The sequence below is a fragment of the Pristiophorus japonicus genome, chromosome 1 (genome assembly GCF_044704955.1).
Source record: "Pristiophorus japonicus isolate sPriJap1 chromosome 1, sPriJap1.hap1, whole genome shotgun sequence".
In the NCBI taxonomy this organism is placed as follows: Eukaryota; Metazoa; Chordata; class Chondrichthyes; family Pristiophoridae; genus Pristiophorus; species Pristiophorus japonicus.
Genome location: NC_091977.1, coordinates 199,379,084 through 199,402,721, shown reverse-complemented (window position 1 = coordinate 199,402,721; position 23,638 = coordinate 199,379,084). Strand labels below are relative to the sequence as shown.

Below are 23,638 nucleotides of genomic sequence, written 5' to 3'. Positions count from 1 at the left end.
ACCACTTTTCATGAGAGTCTAGCTGATGTGCTGTTCAGTCATGGGAAGATGACTGAGTCAAATGTAGTTGTATTTTCCTAAAGAGATCACTGATTAATGATCTGAAGTGACGACCAGTTCTCCACCTTCGCTGCTGCTTACTTGAAACGCCTCTACTATTGCTGTAGTTAGTGGACTCTGCACAGGCATTAGTTAAATATGAGACCCTCTTGGTCTCGGGTGTGGCTGTTCCAGCTCACATTCTGTTCTCACAGACTAAACTATTGAGAGAGCTGAATATGTAACTGGTGCCAAGATATTGCAGTGACTATTGTTGTATTTGTTCTCTGTTATGACCAAGTCTTTGCTAATTACATTATGAAGTTTGTTTTGGAAGGGTGGATATGTTAAAGTATGAGAATTATTTAAAAAAGTCAATAAACCTTTAATACGTCCAATTATACACAGCATCAGCAATAAAGAAAATAAAATGCTTAATTATTCAGTACACTCTTGAGGCATTGGAGGGCTGTGGGTACCCCATTGAATCCTTTCCCAGGATAAATTACCACAATTGGGGAGTGGAGGGAGCAGCTCAAGTGAATATTTGGCAGTTCTAGCAAAGTGAACGATTGTGTTACATTTTTGAAGTTTGGTTTTTTAGCAGATGCATTAAAAGTCCTTGTATTTTGACCTATATATAATGATAATGTACAGTGTTGCCTCTTGGATTCCAATAATGCATCATGGGTGTGTGACATTTTCATTTTGGCTACTTTAATTGTGGGAAAACAGTAATAGCATTTAATAAATGGTGCGCTTCCAAACTGAGATTGTGTCTGGAGAGGGTTAGAATATTGTCCAGTTTTGGGCACCCTATACTAGGAAGGATGTCAAGGCTATGGAGAGGGTACAGAAGGGATTCAGTAAGTTGACACCGGTTTGAGAGGTTGTAGTTATGAGGTGTGATTAAAGAGGATTTTTAAAAATTCATTCATGGGATGTTGGGGTCGCTGGCAAGGCAGAATTTATTGCCCATCTCTAATTGCTCTTGAGAGGGTGATGATGAGCTGCCTTCTTGAACCGCTGCAGTCTGAGGTGAAGGTATTCCCACAGTGCTGTTGGGGAAGGAGTTCCAGGATTTTGACACAGCGATGATGGAGTGGCGATCTATTTCCAAGTCAGGATGGTGTATGACTTGGAGGGAACTTGCAGGTGGTGGTGTTCCTATGCGCCTGTTGCCTTTGTCCTTCTAGGTGGTGGAGGTCGCAGGTTTGGGAGATGCTGTTGAGGACGCTTTAGTGAGTTTCTGCAGTGCATCTCTGCAGCCACGGTGCGCTGGGATGCCGCTCAAGTGGGCTGCTTTGTCCTGGATGGTGTTTAGCATCTTGAGTGTTAGAGCTGCTCAGTTGGGAACACTGCTGGACAGCTCTTTCAGGTGCAATGGATCAAATGACCTCCTTTGCTATAAAACTTTGATTGTATGAAAGAGTATTTTGAGCTATATAACAGAAATTAAGTTACTTGTGTCATTGTTTGAGGTGGGGGCAGTTTGAGGAGACTATGAATATTATATTATATACAACTTCATAGAGTTTTGGTACCAATATACAGCCTAATGACACTTTATGTACCTGGTGTTACTAGATCTATGTGCTTTTCCCTGTTACAAAATAGCAGGAATATAGTTCAAATAGTTTTAGATCAGCTTGTGTTGTATTTTGTATATTGATGCACTTTTAAATGTTTTGGGAGGTTATCTTCCCCCAAGGTGATGCTGATGAAGACATGTCAAGCGAGAAACCTAGTGTCCCCCGGTTTATTTCCTGTGTACATCATGATCAGATGGAGAGGAAACTTGTTGACCTACTCCATTGAGTCCTCCAAGCATTCTACGACTGTGCCAGCATAGAGTTTTCCATTTCCTGCACTAGTCATCCTGAATGAGACTACCATCTTTGAACTACATTTTTTTTTTGCTGAATCTTGAACATTGTTGTGGTTGGGCATTGTGCCCACAAGAAAATTTAACCAAGGAATGATGTTTTCAAACTGAAACTTGATTTTGATCCCAGGTCCAAGAGCTGAACGGATCATGTTCTGAGCAATTGTGATTCACAGTGCCAAAAATGATTTTGAAATCAGTTTAACTTGGAAAATTTGATCCGAGGTTCAAAAAGTTGAGTGAGTAGCTGAGTTATAAAACCAGGAAGTGAATTCCTAGTCTGTAGTGAATTAGCTGATTTCAGTTGAGGCAGCAACAGGGCATTACAGGTTAGCCTCAGCAGCTCTAGATCAGAGCAGGAAAATTGGTCAGTCTTTCTAACCTTAATTTCTATCCTGACTTGCTGGAGGTTTGTGTGTGTGGATATTGAGTGAGAAGAGGATCAAGGTTATAAGAAAAGAAAGACGTATTTATATAGTGCCTTTCACAACACCTGATGTCTCAAAGCACTTTTACAGCCGATGAAGTACTTTTTAAAAGTATAGTCACTGTTGGAATGTAGGAAACGCGGTAGCCAATTTGTGCACAGCAAGCTCTCGTTGACCAGGTAATCTATTTTCGTGATGTTGATTTGAGGGATCAATATTGGCCAGGTCACTGGAGATAATCCCCTGCTCCTCTTCAAAATAGTGTCATGGGATCTTTTACGTCCACCCGAGTAAGCAGATGCGGCCTCGGTTCAACGTTTCTTCTGAAAGGTGGCACTTCCAACAGTGCAGCACTAGAGAGTCAGCCTAGATTTATATGCTCAAGTCTCTGGAGCGGGACTTGATCCCACAACCTTCTGATTCAGAGCTGAGTGTGCTGCCAACTGAGCCACGGCTGACATAGTTGGTTGTGATGACTCATGCAGTCCTCTAGCCCAGGGGTTCTCAACATTTTTGCTTCTGATACCCCCCCCCCCCTTCCCGTGTTATTAAAAATTCCACGGACCCCCTTGTAACACCACACAACACAATTATTTTTTAAGAGTGGCTCCTGTCACGTGATTAAAAACCAGCAGCATATTTGCCAACAGCAAGATCCCACAACAGAAAGTCAGATGGATCACCATATTTGATGTGCACCCAAGCACCACGCTCACTTCTCAATGCAAAATGGTGTACATACACATATATATGTGTGTATGTATATTTTAAGAAGTCAACATTCATGGCCGTCCTCACCTCGTGTGAGTGATGACCCAGGACCGTGAGCCCCCGGTGGCAGCGGGCAGTTTGATCAGCCGCCCGTGCCATGTTGGGCTCTGTAAACAGCTGCCACTGACGAGCAGCAGTCAAGGCGCCGGGAAAGTTCAGGTCAAGGCGCCGGGAAAGTTCAGGCCAAGGCCTAGTCTTGCTCATCCCAAGCCGGACTGCAGTTCCCGGTGGGCTGTGTTCACAGGCTCTTGCGAAAGGGGAACTATGCTGAGCGTGTGGGTGCCGGAGCCCCGGTCTATCTGGCTGCTGTGCTCGAGTACCTGACCGCTGAAATCCTGGAATTGGCTGGCAACGTGGCCCGCGACAACAAGACGACCCGCATCATTCCCAGGCACCTGCAGTTGGCCGTCCGCAACGACGAAGAGCTCAACAAACTGCTGGGAGGAGTGACCATCGCTCAGGGCGGGGTGCTGCCTAATATCCAGGCTGTGCTGCTGCCCAAGAAAAGCAGCCGCATAAAGAGCGAAAAGTGAAGTCAGCCGAGTAACAGACATCAAATTCCACGGACTTGTTGCTCCGCTTAACTGATTTAAACATGGCGGGTAGCAGGGTGCATGCCGCATGGCCTGCTGGGAAAGTAACCTGCTGCCAACTCACTAACTGATCTGAGGGGAGTGGATCTCCTCTGCTTCAACATTGGCCCAATCCTGCATCGGTGCACTGAATGAAACTTTTTTTTGGAGGTGGGTTTTTAAAAACTAATATATAGCCTATTTTGAGATTTCATTCTTGGTAATAAACGAGGCACTACTGAAATCGGTAGTGATAAGTCTTAGTCTTTTTTTTTTTGCTGACCTTGCTCACAGTGGGATTTTTAAAGATTTTATTCTTGAAATATGCTGATTTAGCAGACCGCTTGAAATCTTTTCGCGGACCCTTAGTTGAGAACCCCTGCTAAAACCCACCTACACTCGCTACCCACTTGGTCATCAAAATCCACGGCTCCGCCTTGGACAACATGGACCATTTTTCATACCTCGGGAGCCTACTATCAGCAAGGGCAGACATCGATGATGAGGTCCAACACCACCACCAGTGTGCCAGTGCAGCCTTCGGTCACCTGAGGAAGAGAGTGTTTGAAGACCAGGACCTCCAATCTGGCACCAAGCTTATGGTCTACAGGGCAGTAGTGATACCCACTCTACTATATGGCTTAGAGACGTGGACCATATACAATAGACACCTCAAAGCACTGGAGAAGTACCACCATCGCAGCCTCCGTAAGATTCTGCAAATCCACTGGGAGGATAGATGCATCAACATCTTCTCGCTCAGGCCAACATCCCCAGCATTGAAGCACTTGCCACATTTCTTCAGCTCCGTTGGACGGGCCACATCGTCCACATGCCCAACACAAGACTCCCAAAGCAAGTGCTCTACTCTGAACTCCATACACGACAAGCGAGCTCCAGGTGGGAAGAGGAAACATTTCATGGACACCCTCAAAGCCTCCTCGATGAAGTGCAACATCCCCGCTGGCACCTGGGAATCCTTGACCCAAGACCGCCCGAATTGGAGGAAGAGCATCTGGGAGGATGCTGAGCACCTCGAGTCTCGTCACCGAGAGCATGCAGAAATCACGCGCAGACAGCGGAAGGAGTGTACGGCAAACCAGACTCCCCACCTTCCCCTTCCTGCCACCACTGTCTGTCCCACATGTGACACTGTAATTCCTGTATTGGGCTGTACAGTCACCTGCGAACTCTCCTTTAGATCTTCCTTGATTTCGAGGGACTACCTATGATGATGACACTTGCTTTCAATGCTTGCACATCTATAATAGTCACATGGGCAAGCTACTGGAGAGTGATTGCTCATGGCTCATGCACCAGCACTGATCACTGTGGCACCCCACTAGTTACAGTTTGCCAACCTGAAAATGACCCATTTATTCCAACTCTCTGTTTTCTGTTAGTTAGCCAATCCTCTGTCCACGCTAATATATTACCCCCATTCCGTGAGCTCTTACCTTGTGCAGTAACCGTTTGTGGCACCTTATCGAATGCTTTCTGGAAATCCAAATATACGACATCAACTGGTTCTCCTTTCTCCACCGCTCGTTACATCCTCAAAGAACTATTTACAATTTATACTAATGACTTGGATGAAGGGACCGAGTGTCTCATCCAGCGTAACCTACAAAGGTAGGCGGGGAAGCAAGTTGTGAGGATGACACCAAGAATCTACAAAGGGATATAGATAGGCTCATTGAGTGGGCAAAAATTTGGCAGGTGGACTATAATGTGGGAAAATGTGAGGTTATCCACTTTGGTAGGAAAAATTAAAAAAAGCCAATTATTATTTAAATTGAGAGCATTTGCAAAATGCTGTAGTACAGATGGATCTGGGGATTCTTGTGCATGAAATGCAAAAAGTTAGTATGCAGGTACAGCAAGTAATTTGGAAGGCAAATGGAAGGCTGGCCTTTATTGCAAAGGGGATGGAGTAGAAAAGTAGGGAAATCTTGCTCCAACTGGATAGGGTGTTGGAAAGACTACACCTGGAGTACTGTGCACAGTTTTGGTCTCATTGTACTTGCATTGGAGGCAGTTTAGAGAAAGTTCATGAGGTTGATTCCTGAGCTGAAGGGGTTGTCATATGAAGAAAGGTTGGGCCTATACTCCTTGGAATTTAAAAGAATGAGAGGTGATCTTATTGAAACATAAGATTCTGAGGGGGCTTGACAGAGTAGATGCAGAGAGGATGTTTTCCCTCCTGGGGAAATCTTGAACTCGGGGGCATAATTTCAGAATAAGGGGTCGCCCATTTACAACTGAGATGAGGAGAAATTTCTTCTGGGGTCGTGAATCTTTGGAATTCTCTACCCCAGAGAGCTGTGGAGGCTGAGTCATTGAATATATTTAAGCTGGAGATAGACAGATATTTGAATGATGGGGGAGTTAAGGATTATGGGGAGCGGGCAGTGAAGTGGAGTTGAGGCCAGGATCAGATCAGCCATGATCTTATTGAATGGTGGAGCAGGCTTGAGGGGCCAAATGGCCGCCTCCTGCTCCTATTTCTTATGTTCTTTTGTTCTTATGGAACTGTACCTAAGCAAGGAATTAACGTCATAAGGTCAAACTGTCTGCATTTTAGATCTTTCATGTGACCTTTTCAGCTCCTTCATTTTTTAGTCTCAAACAACTTGTACCTGACTCATCTTTTTGTAGAAAAGTCCAGAGTATTCCTTCTAAACTAACTTAGATTTAATTACTCAAGTTAGAATTATTGGTGTCAAGTTTCAGGCCGTGCCGAGAACGGCACAGCCCCGCGAGTCACGCTTGATTTCCGCGCTCAAAACCGTGCCTAAAACTTAACTGTGTATTCTCCCCGCTGCTGGAACGTTCCAGGCACTTGGCGCAGTGCAGCACAAGCTGTGAGAAGCGGAGCCAGGTCCCGGCGCTGAAAACACGGCTGGGACCTCTCCACGTGCGCACAAGAGTGTGTGTGCATGTGCAGTAGCTCCAGGCCCCCGAGGCTGTGTGGGAGGGGCGGGAAACACGTGCAGGGGGGAGCAAATCGGACCTTGAGGGATGGGGATCTTCACCACCCCTATCCCTGGCCGAATGAGCTCACTGGGGTGGTGAAGATCCCCATCCCTCAAGGTCCGATTTGCTCCCCCCTGCACGTCCTCGGTGGGGCCCGCCCGCCCGGCATCTTGCTGGGGGCGGGCCCTGCCCGAAGTCTTCGGTCCGGCTTCCTTTTGTCGGCTGGGCCCGTTCAGCCCCCTCATTCTCCTCTCTTTCTCCCCCCCCCCCCCCCCCCCCTCCTCTCCTCTCTTCCATCCCCCCCCCCTTCCTCTCCTCTCTTTCATTCCACCCCCCCTTCCTCTCCTCTCTTTCATCCCCCCCCTTCCTCTCCTCTCTTTCATCCCCCCCCCTTCCTCTCCTCTCTTTCATCCCCCCCCCTTCCTCTCCTCTCTTTCATCCCCCCCCCTCCCTTCCTCTCCTCTCTTCCATCCCCCCCCCCCCCTCCCTTCCTCTCCTCTCTTCCATCCCCCCCTTCCTCTCCTCTCTTCCATCCCCCCCCCCTTCCTCTCCTCTCTTTCATCCCCCCCCTCCCTTCCTCTCCTCTCTTTCATCCCCCCCCTCCCTTCCTCTCCTCTCTTCCATCCCCCCCCTCCCTTCCTCTCCTCTCTTCCATCCCCCCCTTCCTCTCCTCTCTTCCATCCCCCCCCCTTCCTCTCCTCTCTTCCATCCCCCCCCCCTTCCTCTCCTCTCTTCCATCCCCCCCCACTTCCTCTCCTCCTCTTCCATCCCCCCCCATTCTTCCTCCTCCTCCTCATCCATCCCCCCCCCCGTTCCTCTTCCTCTTCCTCTTCCGCACCACACCACCCCCCCCCCCCCCCCCACCCCTGCTGTCAGAAACAGACACTGACAGACAGTCAGAGAGGGAGAGACACAGACACTCAGGGGAGGGGGTGGGCCATCCCAGCACGCTGTTGGAGGGCTCCCGGTGCTGCAGTCGGTAAGTAGAAACTTAATTTTTTCTTTACTGATTTTTAATTTTTTTTTTCTATTTTTTTTGATTTATTTATCATTTATTATTGATGATGGCTCTTTATTGGTAAAAGTGATGTGTTTCATGTTTGTAAACTCCCCTTTCTGCCCTCGCCCCCCCCCCCCCCCCCATCTCGTTCCTTATGCCTGATTTTCTAAGAGAGGGCAAGGTTTTTCTGAGTGTACAAAAATCTACATTGACTGCATTCTAAGTTAGTTTGAAGTAAGTTTTCGCTGCCTAAACTTGCAAAACAGGCGTAAGTGGCCGGTCTCTCCCCCTTTTGAAAAATAAAATCTGTTTGTTTGATCTCTTAAATTTTCAATGAGATGCGAACTCAGGTAATAGTTTAACATAACTTTATTCTGGCAGCTGCAACAAGTGGCTGGCCTTATGCCAGGTACTTTGTCCTTCTGAAACACATGACAAAAAATGGCTGTACTTATCCTGGATCAATTTACAATCGTGACCTCTCCCCCTTTGACCTTATTGGCTCACTTGATATGTTGTTAGCCCATAATTGGCTCGCTGCCAAAAGTCCTGAAATGTCAATTTGATGTCTTAATGCAATGTACTCACTCTGACGTAGGCAAGGGTCTGTGTTTTCTCAACTTTGCAGTCTGTTTGAATTCTCTATCAATCCCCCCTTTGATTCTTTCACAAACTGAATCATAAAACATCAGGTATCACTGGTTAAACATTCTACAAAATAATTTCATACATGTTAATCGAGTTTCCTTCTAAAATTTGTTGGTGTTTCGCCGCATGTCCGGACAAGCAGCTTCAACCCAAATTTACATCAACCCGAATTCCATCGTGGCCATAATGGAAGTCTGGTTTTAGTAGGTTAATTAACCTCATTCCAATTTAATCCAAATCAATATCTTAATTCAACCAGCAAACAACCTTCCCTTAAGCATAACGTACCCCTGTGCCACGTACAGACAGCCTGCTGGGACCTGCAAGGAATCTCACCTGCGGGACAGCAGCTACAGCCACCTGGTTGCAACAACATTGAATCAACATTAACAAACAATATAAAAGTAAAATAATTACAACGAATAGAATTAAACCTTCCACCAATGAAGTTCCTATTGAACCTAGCCATTCAGTGGCTCCGCTCCACAAAGTGAATGATGGGGGTTGCTTAAGTTTTTCTACCTCCTTTTGGATATGCTCCGCTAAGTGGGTAATTTCTTCCGAGCTATCTGGGATATATGTGCAACACTCAACAACTAGAAATGTTACTTTGTTTGGCATAAATGTATGACATATATAAAAAAAGTATTTACACGTAATTCTCTGGGTATGCTACTATTTCCCTTTGGTGCAGAGGGCCGGCTAATAAGAAGTAGGCAAATGCCTAGAATACCTGCAGTCAGTAGTATAGTAAATTTATACTTTTTGCCAAAAAGTAATTGTCATCAGATTTCAGCTTCAGTTATGGGTGCTCGTTTAACATGTGAGGTGTGAATCTTTCCTTGGACTTTTAACAGCTGCCTGGGTGGTCAATAATACTTGGTAAGGTCCCTCCCACTTGGCACCCAAAGGTTCTTTATGCAACTTATTCCACATACACCCAGACTCCCGGGATGATGTCGTGTCCTCCTTCGGGTGTATTACCCCAAGCTGCCAATACCTGTCGGGAAACAGAACTAATAGCATTGGTTAGGTTCTGACAGTATGATAACAAAGTGTCACTCATTTAAGTGAACATCAGCTTTCCGTAAATCAATAGTCCCTGGCAGCGACATGGGTCTTCCTGTTATAATTTCAAATGGGCTTAGACCTGTAGTTCTGTTCGGGGTTGCCCTTATGCTACATAGCACTATTGGTCGTGCCTGGGGCCATGGTGTTCCTTCTTGGTGATATTTGGCAAGCTGTTGTTTCAAAGTTCGATTCATTCGCTCTACTTGTCCTGATGATTGTGGGTGATGAGGACAGTGTAAATCCCATGTAATGTTCAGTAACCTACAGACTTCTTGGCAGACAGCACCTGTGAAGTGTGTTTCCTGATCTGAGTCAATGCTACTCGGTACTCCCCATCGGGGAATGTAATCCTTACACAAGATCTTTGCAGTGTGATTAGATGGGTAGAAGCTGTCCCAACTAAAAGAGCCACAGCCAGAGAATCTGTCGACCAAGACAAGAATGTTGGTGTATCCTTGGCATGGAGGGAGAGATGTATAATCAACCTGCAGATACTGGAATGGTCTGACAGGGGCAGGGGGCCTCAGTTGGGACATTACCGTGATGGGTCCAGAATTATTTTTCTGGCCGACCGCACAACGGTCTGCTAACAGCTGGGCATGTTTTGTAAATCCCCAATTCCAGCTTTTCTGGAACCGTGCCGTCATCTGTTGTGAGGCCAAGTGTCCCCACGAGTGGATCTGTTGGGTTAAAAAAGGCATAAGCGTTTGTGGCGCGACTGGCTTATCGGTAACTTTGTCTCCAGACACCATCTTCGCATAGCTTAATTCTTGCCTCAATCCATGTTCATTTTTCCTCTCTGGAGCACTCGCCTTGCATTGTTTCAAGGTCTCGTGTCAGAGTCCTGAGTGCTTTCAATCTGCACATCTGTGTTGGTTCTTCTGGGAGAGTGCCTGTGAGGTGGCATCTTTAGCTGCCTGGTCGACGAGGGCATTTCCCTGTGCTTCTGTGGTATTTTCCATGGTATGGGCCTTACACTTCAGGATGGACACTTCCTGAGGTAATTGTATGGCCTCTAGTAAGTCTCGGACGACTTTTCCATTTCGGATAGATGTACCAGCAGCAGTGAGGAATCCTCTTTTCCGCCATAACAGACCAAAGTCGTGAGCGACTCCAAAAGCATAACTTGAATCTGTGTAGACTTTAGCTGTCTGTCCTTCTGCTATTTGACATGCTTCTGACAGGGCCCGTAACTCGACCTGTTGTGCTGACGTTCCTGAGGGTAAACATCCTGTTGCCACTACCTCATATAAGGTTGTAACTGCCCATCCTGCTTTTCTGGTACCATTGTCAACAAAGGAGGAACCATCTGTAAACAGGATGAGGTCTGGGTTGTGTAGAGGCTCCTCTGCTGCTAAGGCTGCTTCTTTTGTTTCTTTTAAAATCTCCACGCAGCCATGCTCTTCACATTCTTTCCCGGCCCTCCCCACCCCCCCCCCCCCCCCCCCCTTTGCTCCCTCGATTCTGACATCAGGAGCATAGTTGCGGGATTAACCGGGCTGGCCCGGACGATATGGAAATTAGGAGCTTCCAAAACTGCTGTCCAGCGGTTCCATCTATCTGCTGTCACCTGAGACATTCTATTCATAGACAGCAAAGCGTGTACGGTGTGGGGACACTTGACCATCAGCTTTTGGTCGAGGACTAGACCCGCAGTGATCATTACCGCTCGACATGTAGCTTCCATGGCCCTTGGGCAACTTCCCCATCTGAGGGCTACCGCATCCAGTTTTGCCGAATAATAGCCAATAGGTCTTTGCAGATCCCCATGTTCTTGTGTCAGTATAGCTGTCATGTATCCTTCTTTCTCATGGACAAACAGGGTAAATGTCTTACCACTGTCGGGGATTCCCAGAGCTGGTGCCGAACACACAGCCTTTTTCAAACTCAGGAAGACCTCTTGCTGTTAGTGAGGGTGATGGCTTCTTTAGAGGCACGTTTCCCCTTTAAAATATAATTCAATGGCTGAGCAAACTGTGAAGGAATCAATCCAATTTCTGTTAAAGTTACACAATCCCAAAAAATACCTTAGTTCCTGAATAGTGGTGAGTTTTTTAGCAGCCCGAATGGCTGCAGTTCTATCCTGGGTCAGTTCTCTCTTTCCTTGTGAAATCTTTTGTCCCAGGTATACAACCTCTTCTTGGGATATTTGTGCTTTGTCGATGCTGGCTTTATGTCCTTTCATCCAAAGGTGGTCCAGTCGAGCTCGTAGATCTTGTTCATGCTGTTCTTCCGTCTTTGAAGCTAGCACGTTATCGTCTACATATTGGATGATTGTGGATGACTGGAGGTAATTCCCGCAAATGGCTTTGTAAAGCCATGTGGAATACCGCAGGACTTTTGTGGAAACCCTGCGGTAACCGGGTCCAAGTATACTGCTGTCCTTGGACAGTGAAAGCAATGACCAAAATCCGTTGGCCATATCGATAACCGAGAAATATTGATGTTCCGGTTTGAGGGCATTAAAAATGGTGGAGAGATCTGCGACCAAAGGAGCTTTTTGATCAATACACTGGTTAGCTTTCCTATAATCGACAGTCAAACGCCAAGTCTCATTAGATTTCTGTACCGGCCACACGGGGCTATTGGAGGAGCTATGCATTTTAATAAGTATCCCTTGTTTCTCCAATTGCTGAATAACCGGTAAGATTCCCGCGATGGCAGTTGGACTGATGGGATACTGTTTAGTGAATGGAGGCTTGATCCCGATAAATGACACAGGCTCCATCTGGAGTCGGCTCAATCGTTCTTATCTTTAGCCATATCGGGTGTTCCTTCAATTCTTCTTTCTTCAAAGTTCTAATTGACCATGTCACCCGACCATCCTCGAAATGCAGCGATGAATCTACTTTGATTAGAACGTCCATTCCCAAAAGGGGTTGATCTACTGGGCCTATCCAGACCGGTGTGGTTAGTTCATGTGGACCCAGCCCTATAAGTACCAGTGTTGTCCTTTTTAATTTCCATTTTATGGCCCCCAACTCCATCGGCTGTACGTGCCCTACCATCCAACGGCAAAAAGTTTGCATATTGTAGGGGTAAGCATGTTAATTCCGCCCGTGTCTAAAAGACAGTCCACATCCTTATCGTCCACCCTCAGTTATGTATAGCCCATCTCCCCTCTGTTGTATTAGTGCAAGGAGCGGGGCAGGGCGGGCTCTAATCGTTTTTTGCTATCCCAAGTAACTCTGTTGTTGTATTGTCAGTTGCTTAAATGCTTCGATGAGGTCGTTATCTTGTGACAAGCCTGGTTTGTTGGCTGAATTGTATCCCTGGCTGCGTCCTCTTCCCCAGCCGTGACCTTGCTGTTTCGCTCTGCACGTCTTGGCCCAGTGACCACCTTTCCCACAATAATGACATTTTCCGGGTAATTTTCCCAATAACTGTTTATCGGAATCCTGGGATTTCCATCCCATAGCCTGCACAGATCGGACTTTAGCTCCCATATCCCTATCTAATTGGTTACATCGATCCACCAACGCTGCAAAGGTAGTTCCTCTACCTTCCCAACCCGGTAACATTACCTTAAGCATTTTGGACAGTTCTGGCTTTAGACCTGCCACGAAAGCTGCTTTCAGGGGTCCAAACTCTTGTTCATCCATTTCCTCATCCATATTATTCATACCCGAATGTTCTAGCCACGTGTATCTAAACCGCTCGTCATACTCCAGGACCTCCTCTGTTCCATTCTGTTAGCAGGCTGCAATTTTTCCCCAGTCTGTCTTAGCTGGACTGAAGGCTTGCAGCCAGTGTTTAATCGCCTCCCACCCTGCGTCTAATTCTTGCTCATCCTGCCCCAAAACTACTTCTACCTTGTCGTGCAATTTTCTTCCCTGTGTTTTTGGCACCATTATGGTCAAAATTTGCACTCTGTCCCAGGGATGAAGTTGATATATATTTCTTAAGCGGTCCAATTGGTCCCACGTTTTCACTCCCCCTTTCTTTGGATTGGGCAACTCCTTGGACCATTTATCAATTTTCTCTGGGTCTGCTGGATCATGAACTAAATATTTTGCGTACACCCTGTTCTTTGTTTTTTTGGTTCCGTCCTCATCCACAGTCTCTCCTGATTTGATTACAACTCGTTTTTTTTTAATGGGGCGAAACACACCCCTAATTCTTCATCCTCCGACCCTGTATCGTCGAAGGACTCCGAAACCGTATCTATTCCTTGGTCGTGTCTTCGGGTTTGCACTTTTTAATTTATCCAAACATGGGTACCCTGGGAATTGACCGATACATTTTCCTTTTCCTATTATTGTCTCGTGACCTAATGATTTTTCCCATTCTTTAATTTCACCTTTAAGATCTTTAACTTCCGCTTCCAACTTTTCAAGTTCAAGCTTTTTCGGTTGCAGCTGTTCACAAACCGCTTGCAATTGGTCCTTTCTACTGTTCAGGTCCCTATCATGTTGGGAACGCGTTATAATTTCATTCCGCTGTCGGATCTGTCTCATAACGACTAAGGACCATCTGGTTCGTTCTTTATTTTTCATACGGGTCGTTTTTCCCCAGACCCTTTTGATCTCGTCCAAGCACCATTGTCCTTTGGAGGTTCCATACTTTTGTTCAATCTTGATATAGGTTTTAGATAAGTCGAATTGTTGCTCTATGTATTCTTTCAGCTGTTGGAGGATTTCGTCTATCGAAACCTCAGGTGATGCCCGCCCGCCTTTAATAGTTATAGGCAATTCTTTGCTCCTATCTTCTGCTGCCATAGTACTAATTTCTTTACTGGGGTCTCGCGTCGTAGGCTTTCCAGCCTATCAGTGGGTTGGTGATGAATTAACTAACACACCGCCGAAGTTTAGACGTCTATGGGACCTCGAGCCGATTACCAACCGGAGGCTTTCGGAATCGCGTAGAAGGGGAGGTGAATTTAGACAATTGACAGAGGACTTTTATAAAGAGGAGTCCTCACCTCAGTATGTAGGTCCGATGTCCAAAATTCAGTTTCTTCCCTCAGTGATTCTGTTCGTGATGCCAAAATTGTTAGATCTCTTAATTTTCAATGAGATGCGAACTCCGGTGATATAACTTTATTCTGGCAGCTGCAACAAACTGCTGGCCTTATGCCAGGTCCTTTGTCCTTCTGAAACACATGACAAAAAATGGCTATACTTATCCTGGATCAATTTATAATCGTGACCTCGCCCCGTTTGACCTTATTGGCTCAATTGATATGTTAGCCATAATTGACTCGCTGTCAAAAGTCCTGAAATGTCAAGTTGATTGATGTCTTAATACAATGTGCTCACACTCACGTAGGCAAGGGTCTGTTTTCTCAACTTTGCAGCCTGTTTGAATTCTCTATCACTGTTCTAACTGACTAGAACTGGAGCAAACTAAATGCCGAGAATTGCATTTTCTAAGATGCTCCATTCTAAACTAGTTGCTCCAAAAAAATAGGAGCAACTCGGGCTGAAACTTAACCCCATTAAACCAATATTTTCCCTGCAATGCAATGAATTTCTGAAGTTAATGCCACGCCCTTAGAATAAAGTATAATTAAACTCTATTGAAGTAAAGCATAAACAGTTCTAGCACCAGCATGCTATTCAAAAAGATGCTATATAAATGCAAGTTCATTGTTCTTTCATTCACAACAGCTCAAAAATGTTCATTCGAAACACAATATAGGTTTATTTTATTGAGATACTGAAGTGAAGAGCAAAATCTAACTGCACTGTTGTTTTCCGCAGTTCAATTGGATGGAACAAAAAAAAAATCGCCCACCCACTCATCCACCATAATGGTTTACTGACATCCTCATGACATCTTGTCATATTTTACTTAATGCCTTGGGCAGTAAAAACTCAAATGTTCAGCTGGCAAAAAGGACTAGTTTCAGTTGGAAAATAGTATGCCATTGCATATTTTTGCTAACATTAAATCTGGGATATATGACTTTTACCACAGGACAGAACTGTCTTTTTTTTAATAGAAAGCTATATCACCTGATGTATATTATCGAGCTAAAAGATGTTTTTGGCTGTCAAAACTGACATCAGTCCTCTGTTAGATCGATTTAAAGTTAAATTCCTCCTCAACGTGTGACTCCTTTTCTGCGAAGATGGAGTGAAGGCTGTCTTGGGGGTGGGTGATCTTTTGCACTAAGCAAGGAATTAATGCAAATTTACAGTTGATCTAATCGTATGCACAGGAAAGTTCCATAAGAATATTGTCGATGTAATGTTACGTAACTAATGTTGCAATTTTGGTAAGCATTGAAGAATAAGCTATTAACTGGATGCCATTTATTGAGATTGCTTTTCAAAATATGTTTCACACTATTCATTGACAAACTTCGCTTGTATTTAGGACTTAGTTGCAATTTGAAAATATTACTGGCTTATATTTCTTCAAAATCAATTAATTTTTAACCAAAATGTGTTACATTTTTTTGTACTGTACCCATGTGTGGACGACAGTAGCTATAGAATTGTATAAACAGATTTGTGCAGTTTCTCTTATGTGAAAGCGGCTTCAATATTTTATATGTAATTTATTTAGCTTGTGCAGGTATAACCATCGAAATCCAGAGTTCTGAAAACCGGATTTTTAAAAATGTGACCATGTAAAAATGTCTGTAAAAATGGGAGAAAATCAGTGGGGAAAATACTGAACCCGAAAATTAATTTCATTAAAAAAAGTTACTAAATAGAACATTAGAAAAAACTCAAGGAAACAATCGAAGGACCTGAAAATAAATGTGTAGTCAAGCTAAATTATAATCCACAATTCTATTCACAGTTCACGGTCACCACTTTTATGGGACAGTAACACATTTAAGGGTTAATGAACTACAATGGACACTTCAAATCTCAGCATGAACATGGGTATAGAATCATATGAACAAAAAGATACTAAATAAATAATTTCCAAATGAGTGCAGTAAAAGTCGCCTCCTCCACTGACCTGCGTGGTCTTGGCTGATGTTTCTCTGGCAGCGGCGTCAGGCATCGAGTTCTGTTGATCTGTGCTGTGGCTACGCAGAGGCTTGTTGCGGGGGGGTGGTGGGGGGGGGGCGGTTGACGGGGATTCATGAGGCTAGCTGTATGGGATCCCTCTTTCACACGCACCTTGAGTGAAGGAATTCAGCTACTAGATTTTGAAAAAAACCGAAAGTCGGCACCAACACCATCATCCTCCAGAACACCTGTGAGGATTCCTTGCTGGCCAGTCCTCTTATTCTGGACCTAGTGATCCTAACCGAGCTCTGCCAACAGATAAAGTTCCGAACCGAATCAGATCCTGAATTTCAAACATTTCTCAATGTCCTCTTGGCCCTCAGCTACCTCTGCAAGGCCCCGTTGGTGCCAGATGGAAGTCCTGTCATTAACTCGCTTTTCAGGCAAAGGGCTGCATTGAAAATATTAATGAGCCCTTCCTCCCCAGAACCACATACACCTGGAACAAGGGCTTCTGGATTCGGACGTCGGATAGTCTCCGAAATCTGGAAAAACCCAAAACTCGGCCCAGGGGTTTCCGGATTCGGGACGTCAGATTTCTGTTTCGAAACCCGAAAATCAGAATGGCCTAGTTATATTTACAGTTGTAAATATAGTCTCAGATTTGCAATTTTTTATATGCTTGTTTTATATTTATGTAGCCTATATTGAGTGATTGCAATTGGCTTTGTGCTTTGTACATTTAAAGTTCAGGTCGTCACTTACTGTGATTGAAAGGCTGCATTAGAGGGAGCAGCGTGCGGCAGCTTGGCCTGGAAATCGGCGCGGTCCCGGCCTGCAAGACCATCAGCAGGCCGGGGCCATCAGAGGGAGCAGCATGTGGCGGCATACCACTGCGATGGCTGCCAAGTCAGGTCACTGATTGCAGTACGGACAGGCACAGCAGGAGGGGCGAAGGAGCGGCAAGAGTTTGTCGATGGAAGTTACCGGGGCCCAGAAGAGGCGAGGGCCCAGGGGCAGCATAGGCCAGCCTACACTGTGATATGTGTGCGCACGAGGCCCATGCAGCAGAGCTGGTCTCCCGTCGTCTTGGTTAATCCTTGCCACTGGACCAAGACCTAGCTCTGTCAAGCCAACGTGGTGTCTGGTGTGCAACGGCCACCACACATTAAAAAAAAATCTAAGCACAGGCATCTTCCACCCTCCAAGATGTAGTTTGGGATCTGGAATATTAGGTCCTTCATTGAAACACCTGTGAACTCTTTCCTTTTTGGTGTGGAAACAAGTCATCCTCGCTTCGAGGGACTGCCTATGATGATGATGAGTGAACATGTAGGCAGTCAACAGATATTGACTTGCTGTTCACTGAATATGTTATCTACCATTCTGTATGTTCAGGACAGTGGTGTTTATGTGTACAACATACAATATGAAGAAAATGCAGATACAGATTTCCTTTTTTTTCCTTGCGTTTTCATCACTGTCTTCCATTTTATCATAGACACAGAAGGAGGTAATTCGGCCCATTGTGTCCGTGTCCGCGCCGAATCGACTTTCCAGCTTTTGGTCTGTAGTCTTGTAGGTTGAGGCACCAAGTGCATATCCAAGTACTTATGTGAGGGTTTCTGCCTCTACCACCCTTTCAGGCAGTGAGTTCCAGACCCTCACCACCCTCTGGGTGAAAACATTTCCCATCTTAGCCTCCTACCAATTACTTTAAATGTATGCCCTCTGGTTGTTGACCCCTCTGCTAAAGGAAACTGGTCCTTCCTATCCACTCTATCTAGGCCCCTCATAATTGTATACACCTCAAATTAGGTCTCCCTTCAGCTGCCTCTGTTCCAAAGAAAATAAAAACAGCCTATCAAATCTTTCCTCATGGGTCATAACATTCTCCAGTTCAGGTAACATCCTCGTAAATCTCCTCTGTACCCTCTCTAGTGCAATCGCATCTTTCCTGTAATGTGGTGACCAGAACTGCACGCAGTACTCTAGCTGTGGCCGAATTAGTGTTTTATACAGTTCAAGCATGACCTCCCTGCTCTTGTATTGTATGCCTCGGCGAGTATCCCATATGCCTTCTAAATCACCTTATCTACCTTCAGGGATCTGTGGACATGCACTTGAAGGTTCCTCTACTCTTCAGTGTCCTACCATTTATTCCCTTGCCTTGTTAGACCTCCCCAAATGCATTACCTCGTACTTCTCTGGATTGAATTCCATTTGCCACTGTTCTGCTCACCTGACCAGTCCATTGATCTCTTCCTGCAGTCTACAGCTTTCTTCTTCATTATCAACCACCCGGCCAATTTTTGTATCATCTGCAAAATTCTCAATCACACCCCCTGGAGTCCAGATCATTGATATATACCATAAAAAGAAAGGGACCCTGGTACTGAGCTCTGTGGAACGCCACTGGAAACAGCCTTCCAGTCACAAACCTATCGACCATTACCCTTTGCTTCTTGCCTCTGAGACAATTTTGGATCCAACTTGCCACTTTACCTTTGATCCCATGAGCTTTCACTTTTGTGACCAGTCTGCCATGTGAGACCTTGTCAAAAGCCTTGCTAAAATTCAGATACACTACATCAAATGCACTACTCTCATTGACCCTCCTTGTCAGCTTCTCAAAAAATTCAAGCAAGTTAGTCAGACATGACCTTCCTAACAAATCCATGCTGACTGTCCTTGATTGATCCGTGTCTTTCGAAATGAAGATTTATCTGTCCCTCAGAATTTTTCATAATTTTCCCACCACCGAGGTTAGGCTCACTGGCCTGTCATCATCATAGGCAGTCCCTCAGAATTGAGAAGACTTGCTTCCACTCCTGAAGTGAGTTCTTTGGCCGAACAGTCCAATAAGAAAGCCACAGACTCTGTCTCAGGTTGGACAGATAGTCGTTGAGGGAAGGGGTGGGTGGGACTGGTTTGCCGCACGCTCTTTCCGCTGTCTGTGTTTGATTTATGCCTGCTCTCGGCGTTGAAACTCTAGATGCTCAGCGCCCTCTCAGATGCACTTCCTCCACTTCGAGCGGTCTTGGGCCAGGGACTCCCAGCTGTCAGTGGGGATGTCGCACTTTATCAGGGAGGCCTTGAGGGCCTGTAATTACTCGGTCTATCCCTTTCTCCCTTTTTAAACAATGGTACAACATTAGCAGTCCTCCAGTCTTGCACCATACCAGTAGCCAGAGAGGATTGGAAAATGGTCAGAGCCGCTGCTATTTTCTTTCTTGCTTCTCTTAACAGCCTGGGATACATTTCATCTGGATCTGGGGATTTATCCATTTTCAAAGATCTAAACCCCTTAATACTTCCTCTATCACCGTTTATTTCATTTCTTGTTTCGCACCCCTCCTCCCTGATTTCAATGGCCGCATCGCCCCCTTTGATGCAAAGTATTCATAAAGAACCATACCCACGTCTTCTGCCTCCACACACCAGCCTACCTTTATGGTCTCTTGGGTACTTTCTTTAGTTATCCTCTTGCTTTTAATGTATTTATAAAACATCTTTGGGTTTTCCTTGATTTTATTTGCCAATATTTTTTAATGCTCTCTCTTTGCTTTCCTAATTTCCTTTTTAATTTCACCCCTGCACTTTCTATACTCTCTTGGGTTTCTGCAGTATTGAGCCCTCGGTATCTGTCATAAGCTTCCCTTTTTTTCTTGCTCCTACGCTGTATGCCCCTTGACATCCAGGGGGCTCTAGATTTGTTAGTCCCACCCTTTTTTTCTTGAAGGGAACCTACTTGGTCTGAACCCTCAGGATCTCCTCCTTGAATGCCTCCCACCGCTCTGACACTGATTTATCTTCAAGTTGCTGCTTCTAGTCCACTGTGGCTAATTCACATCTCAGCTTGGTAAAATTAGCTATTCCCCAATTGAGAACTTTTATTCCTGGTCTATCTTTGTCCTTTTCCACAACTACCCTAAATCTAACTGAATCATGATCACTCGCACCAAAATGCTTTCCCACTGATGCCCCTTCCACCTGTCCAGCTTAATTTCCTAAAACTAAGTACAAAACTGCCCCCCTTTCTTGTTGGTCTTGCTACATAATGGCTTAAAAAAAAAAGTTCACCTGAATGCATTTTAGGAATTCTGCACTCTCTATCTTTCGCACTACTGTTATCCCAGTTAATATTGGGGTAGTTTAAATCCCCCACGATGACTGCCCTATTGTTTTTGCACTTATCAGAAATGTGCCTATATATTTGCTCTTCTATCTCTCTCTGACTGGGGTCTATAGTGCACTCCCAGCAGTGTGATTGCCCCTTTTTTGTTCTTCAGCTCAACCTGTATGGCCTCATTTGATGATCCTTCGAACATATCATCCCTCCTCGCAGCTGTAATTGTTCCTTTAATCCATGCTGCGACCGTGCCCCCCCGACCTTTTTTAAACCCCTCTCTATCCCATCTGAAAACCTGTAACGAGGAATGTTGAGCTGCCATTCCTGCGCTTTCAGCCATGTCTCAGTAATAATTATAATATCATTCTCCCACATGTCTGTGCTCTCCGCTCATCTGCCTTATTCCCCAGACTCCTTGCATTGACGTATACACCACTTAACACTGCCAAACTCCCTTGTTGTCTATTTTCTAGTCTTTGTTTCTTCCACCTTCCAAACTGTCAATTTTTCTGCCTTCCATTTCCAGCTTTGCTTCTCTCCCTTCTGGATGTACTCCCTGGTTCCCATCTCCCTGCCAAGCTCGTTTAAACTCTCCCTAACAGCACAAGCATCCCCACGTGAGGATATTGGTCCTGGCCCTGTTGAGGTGCAACCTGTCTGGCTTGAAAAGGTCCCACCTCCTGCAGAAATGGTCCCAATGCCTCAGGAATCTGATTCCCTCCCTCCTGCACGATCTCTCCAGCCTGCATTCATTTGCTATATCCTCCTATTTTTGTACTATTGTTTAGTTTCCATGTTTGTTCTTGTGCACCTGTCCAGTGTAATATTTTAAAATCTCTCTTTTTTTAAAAAAAAAAGTTCTTTCTTGATTGATTTTTGTTTTTAATTCTGAAGGAGTAATTAGGACAATCTAGGGAAACTCAAAGCAAAAATGGTGGAACAAAGGACTGAAAGATAAAGAATGTAGAGGAAGGAAAACTGAGGAAGTCAAGACGAATAGTAGTCGATAAGATGAGGGGACAGGAGTGTAATACGCAGAGGCACTGAGATGAAAAAAAATAACAAAGTAGAAATGAAAATAGAAAATGCTGGAAATAGTCAGAGGGTCAGGCAGCATCTACGGAGAGAGAAACGGTTAACGTTTTAGGTCGATGATCTTTCATCAGAATGGTCATCGAGCTGAAATGCTAACTCTGTTTCTCTCTCCACAGATGCTGCCTGACCTGCTGAGTATTTCCAGCATTTTCTGCTCTCATTTCAGGTTTCCTGTGTCTAGTATTTGCTTTTGTAGGAGAAAATAGAAGTTGTACTCGCTGTCGATCAGGAAGAAGAGCAAGTCAGATCGTTGGGTATGTACTTGAAAGGGAATCATAATTTGCACATCTGTCATTAACACACAAAACTTAACAATTCCCAGCCTCCCTTGTATCAGTGGTGCCAATTTTTTTTCCTAAATACAAGTTTGAAACCAAACCTGATTAACACACATGATTTGGAGACGGAAGCTTGAAATTGAAGCAGTTCTAAACAACTGTTCTCACTCTTCATATCCTCCACACCTGCTTAAAACTGCTCATCTGGAGCAGGGGATGGTGATAGGTTTACATAGAAATATAGAAAATTGGTGCAGGAGCAGGCCATTTGGCCCTTCGAGCCTGCACCGCCATTCAATATGATCATGGCTGATGATGCAACCTCAGTACCCCACCCCTGCCTTCTCTCCATACCCCCTGATCCATTTAGCCGTAAGGACCACATCTAACTCCCTTTTGAATATGTCCAACGAACTGGACTCAACAACTTTCTGTGGCAGAGAATTTCACAGGTTCACAACTCTCTGGGTGAAAAAGTTTCTCCTCATCTCAGTCCTAAATGGCCTACACCTTATCCTAAGACTGTGTTCCCTGGTCCTGGACTTCCCCAACATCGGGAACATTCCCTGCATCTAACCTGTCCAGTCCTATCAGAATCTTATATGTTTCTATGAGATCCCCTCTCATCCTTCGAAACTCAAGTGAATAAAGGCCCAGTTGATTCAGTCTCTCCTCATATGACAGCCCAGCCATCCCTGGAATCAGTCTGGTGAACCTTCGCTGCACTCCCTCAACAGCAAGAACGTCCTTCCTCAGATTAGGAGACCAAAACTGAACACAATATTCCAGGTTGAGGCCTCTAATGCGCTGTACAACTGCAGTAAGACCGCCCTGCTTCTATATTCAAATTCCCTAGCTATGAAGGCCAACAGAACATTTGCCTTCGTTACCGCCTGCTGTACCTGCGTGCCCACTTTGTGACTGATGAACCATGACACCCAGGTTTCGTTGCACCTCCCCTTTTCCTAGTCTGCCGCCATTCAGATAATCTGCCTTCGTGTTTTTGCCCCCCAAAATGGATAACCTCACATTTATCCACATTATACTGCACCTGCCATGCATTTGCCCACTCACCTAACCTGTCCAAGTCACCCTGCAGCCTCTTCGCGTCCTCCTCACAGCTCACACCGCCACCCAGTTTAGTGTCATCTGCAAACTTGGAGATATTACACTCAATTCCTTCATCTAAATCATTGATGTATATTGTAAAGAGCTGGGGTCCCAGCACTGAGCCCTGCGGCACTCCACTAGTCACTGCCTGCCATTCTGAAAAGGACCCGTTTATCCCGACTCTCTGCTTCCTGTCTGCCAACCAGTTCCCGATCCACGTCATTAGCAACCCTTCAGTCCATAGGAACTGGTCCAGAGTTGATCGACTGTTGGAAAATTATCACCAATGCATGCACTATTTCTAGGGCCACTTCTTTAAGTACTCTGGGATGCAGACTATCAGGCCCTGGGGATTTATCGGCCTTCAATCCTGTCAATTTCCTTAACACAATTTCCCGCCGAATAAGGATATCCTTCAGTTCCTCCTTCTCACTAGACCTTCGGTCCCCTAATACATCCAGAAGGTTATTTGTGTCTTCCTTTGTGAAGACAGAACCAAAGTACTTGTTCAATTGGGCTGCCATTTCTTTGTTCCCCATTATAAATTCGCCAGAATCCGACTGCAAGGAACCTCGGTTTGTCTTCACTAATCTTTTTCTCTTCACCTATCTCTGGAAGCTTTTGCAGTCATTTTTTATGTTTCCGGTAAGCTTCCCCTCGTACTCTTTTCCCCCTCTTGTTAATTAAACTCTTTGTCGTCCTCTGCTGTATTCTAAATTTCT

General features: G+C 45.2%; 1 protein-coding gene and 1 pseudogene across 7 annotated transcripts in view; both read left to right on the top strand.

The window, feature by feature from the left end:
• The window catches only part of LOC139268010 (ceramide transfer protein), a 188,789-nt gene that overhangs the window by 3,078 nt on the left and 162,073 nt on the right, over window positions 1-23,638 (top strand). The window lies entirely within an intron of this gene.
• On the top strand, window positions 881-3,656 carry LOC139261185 (late histone H2A.L3-like; annotated as a pseudogene).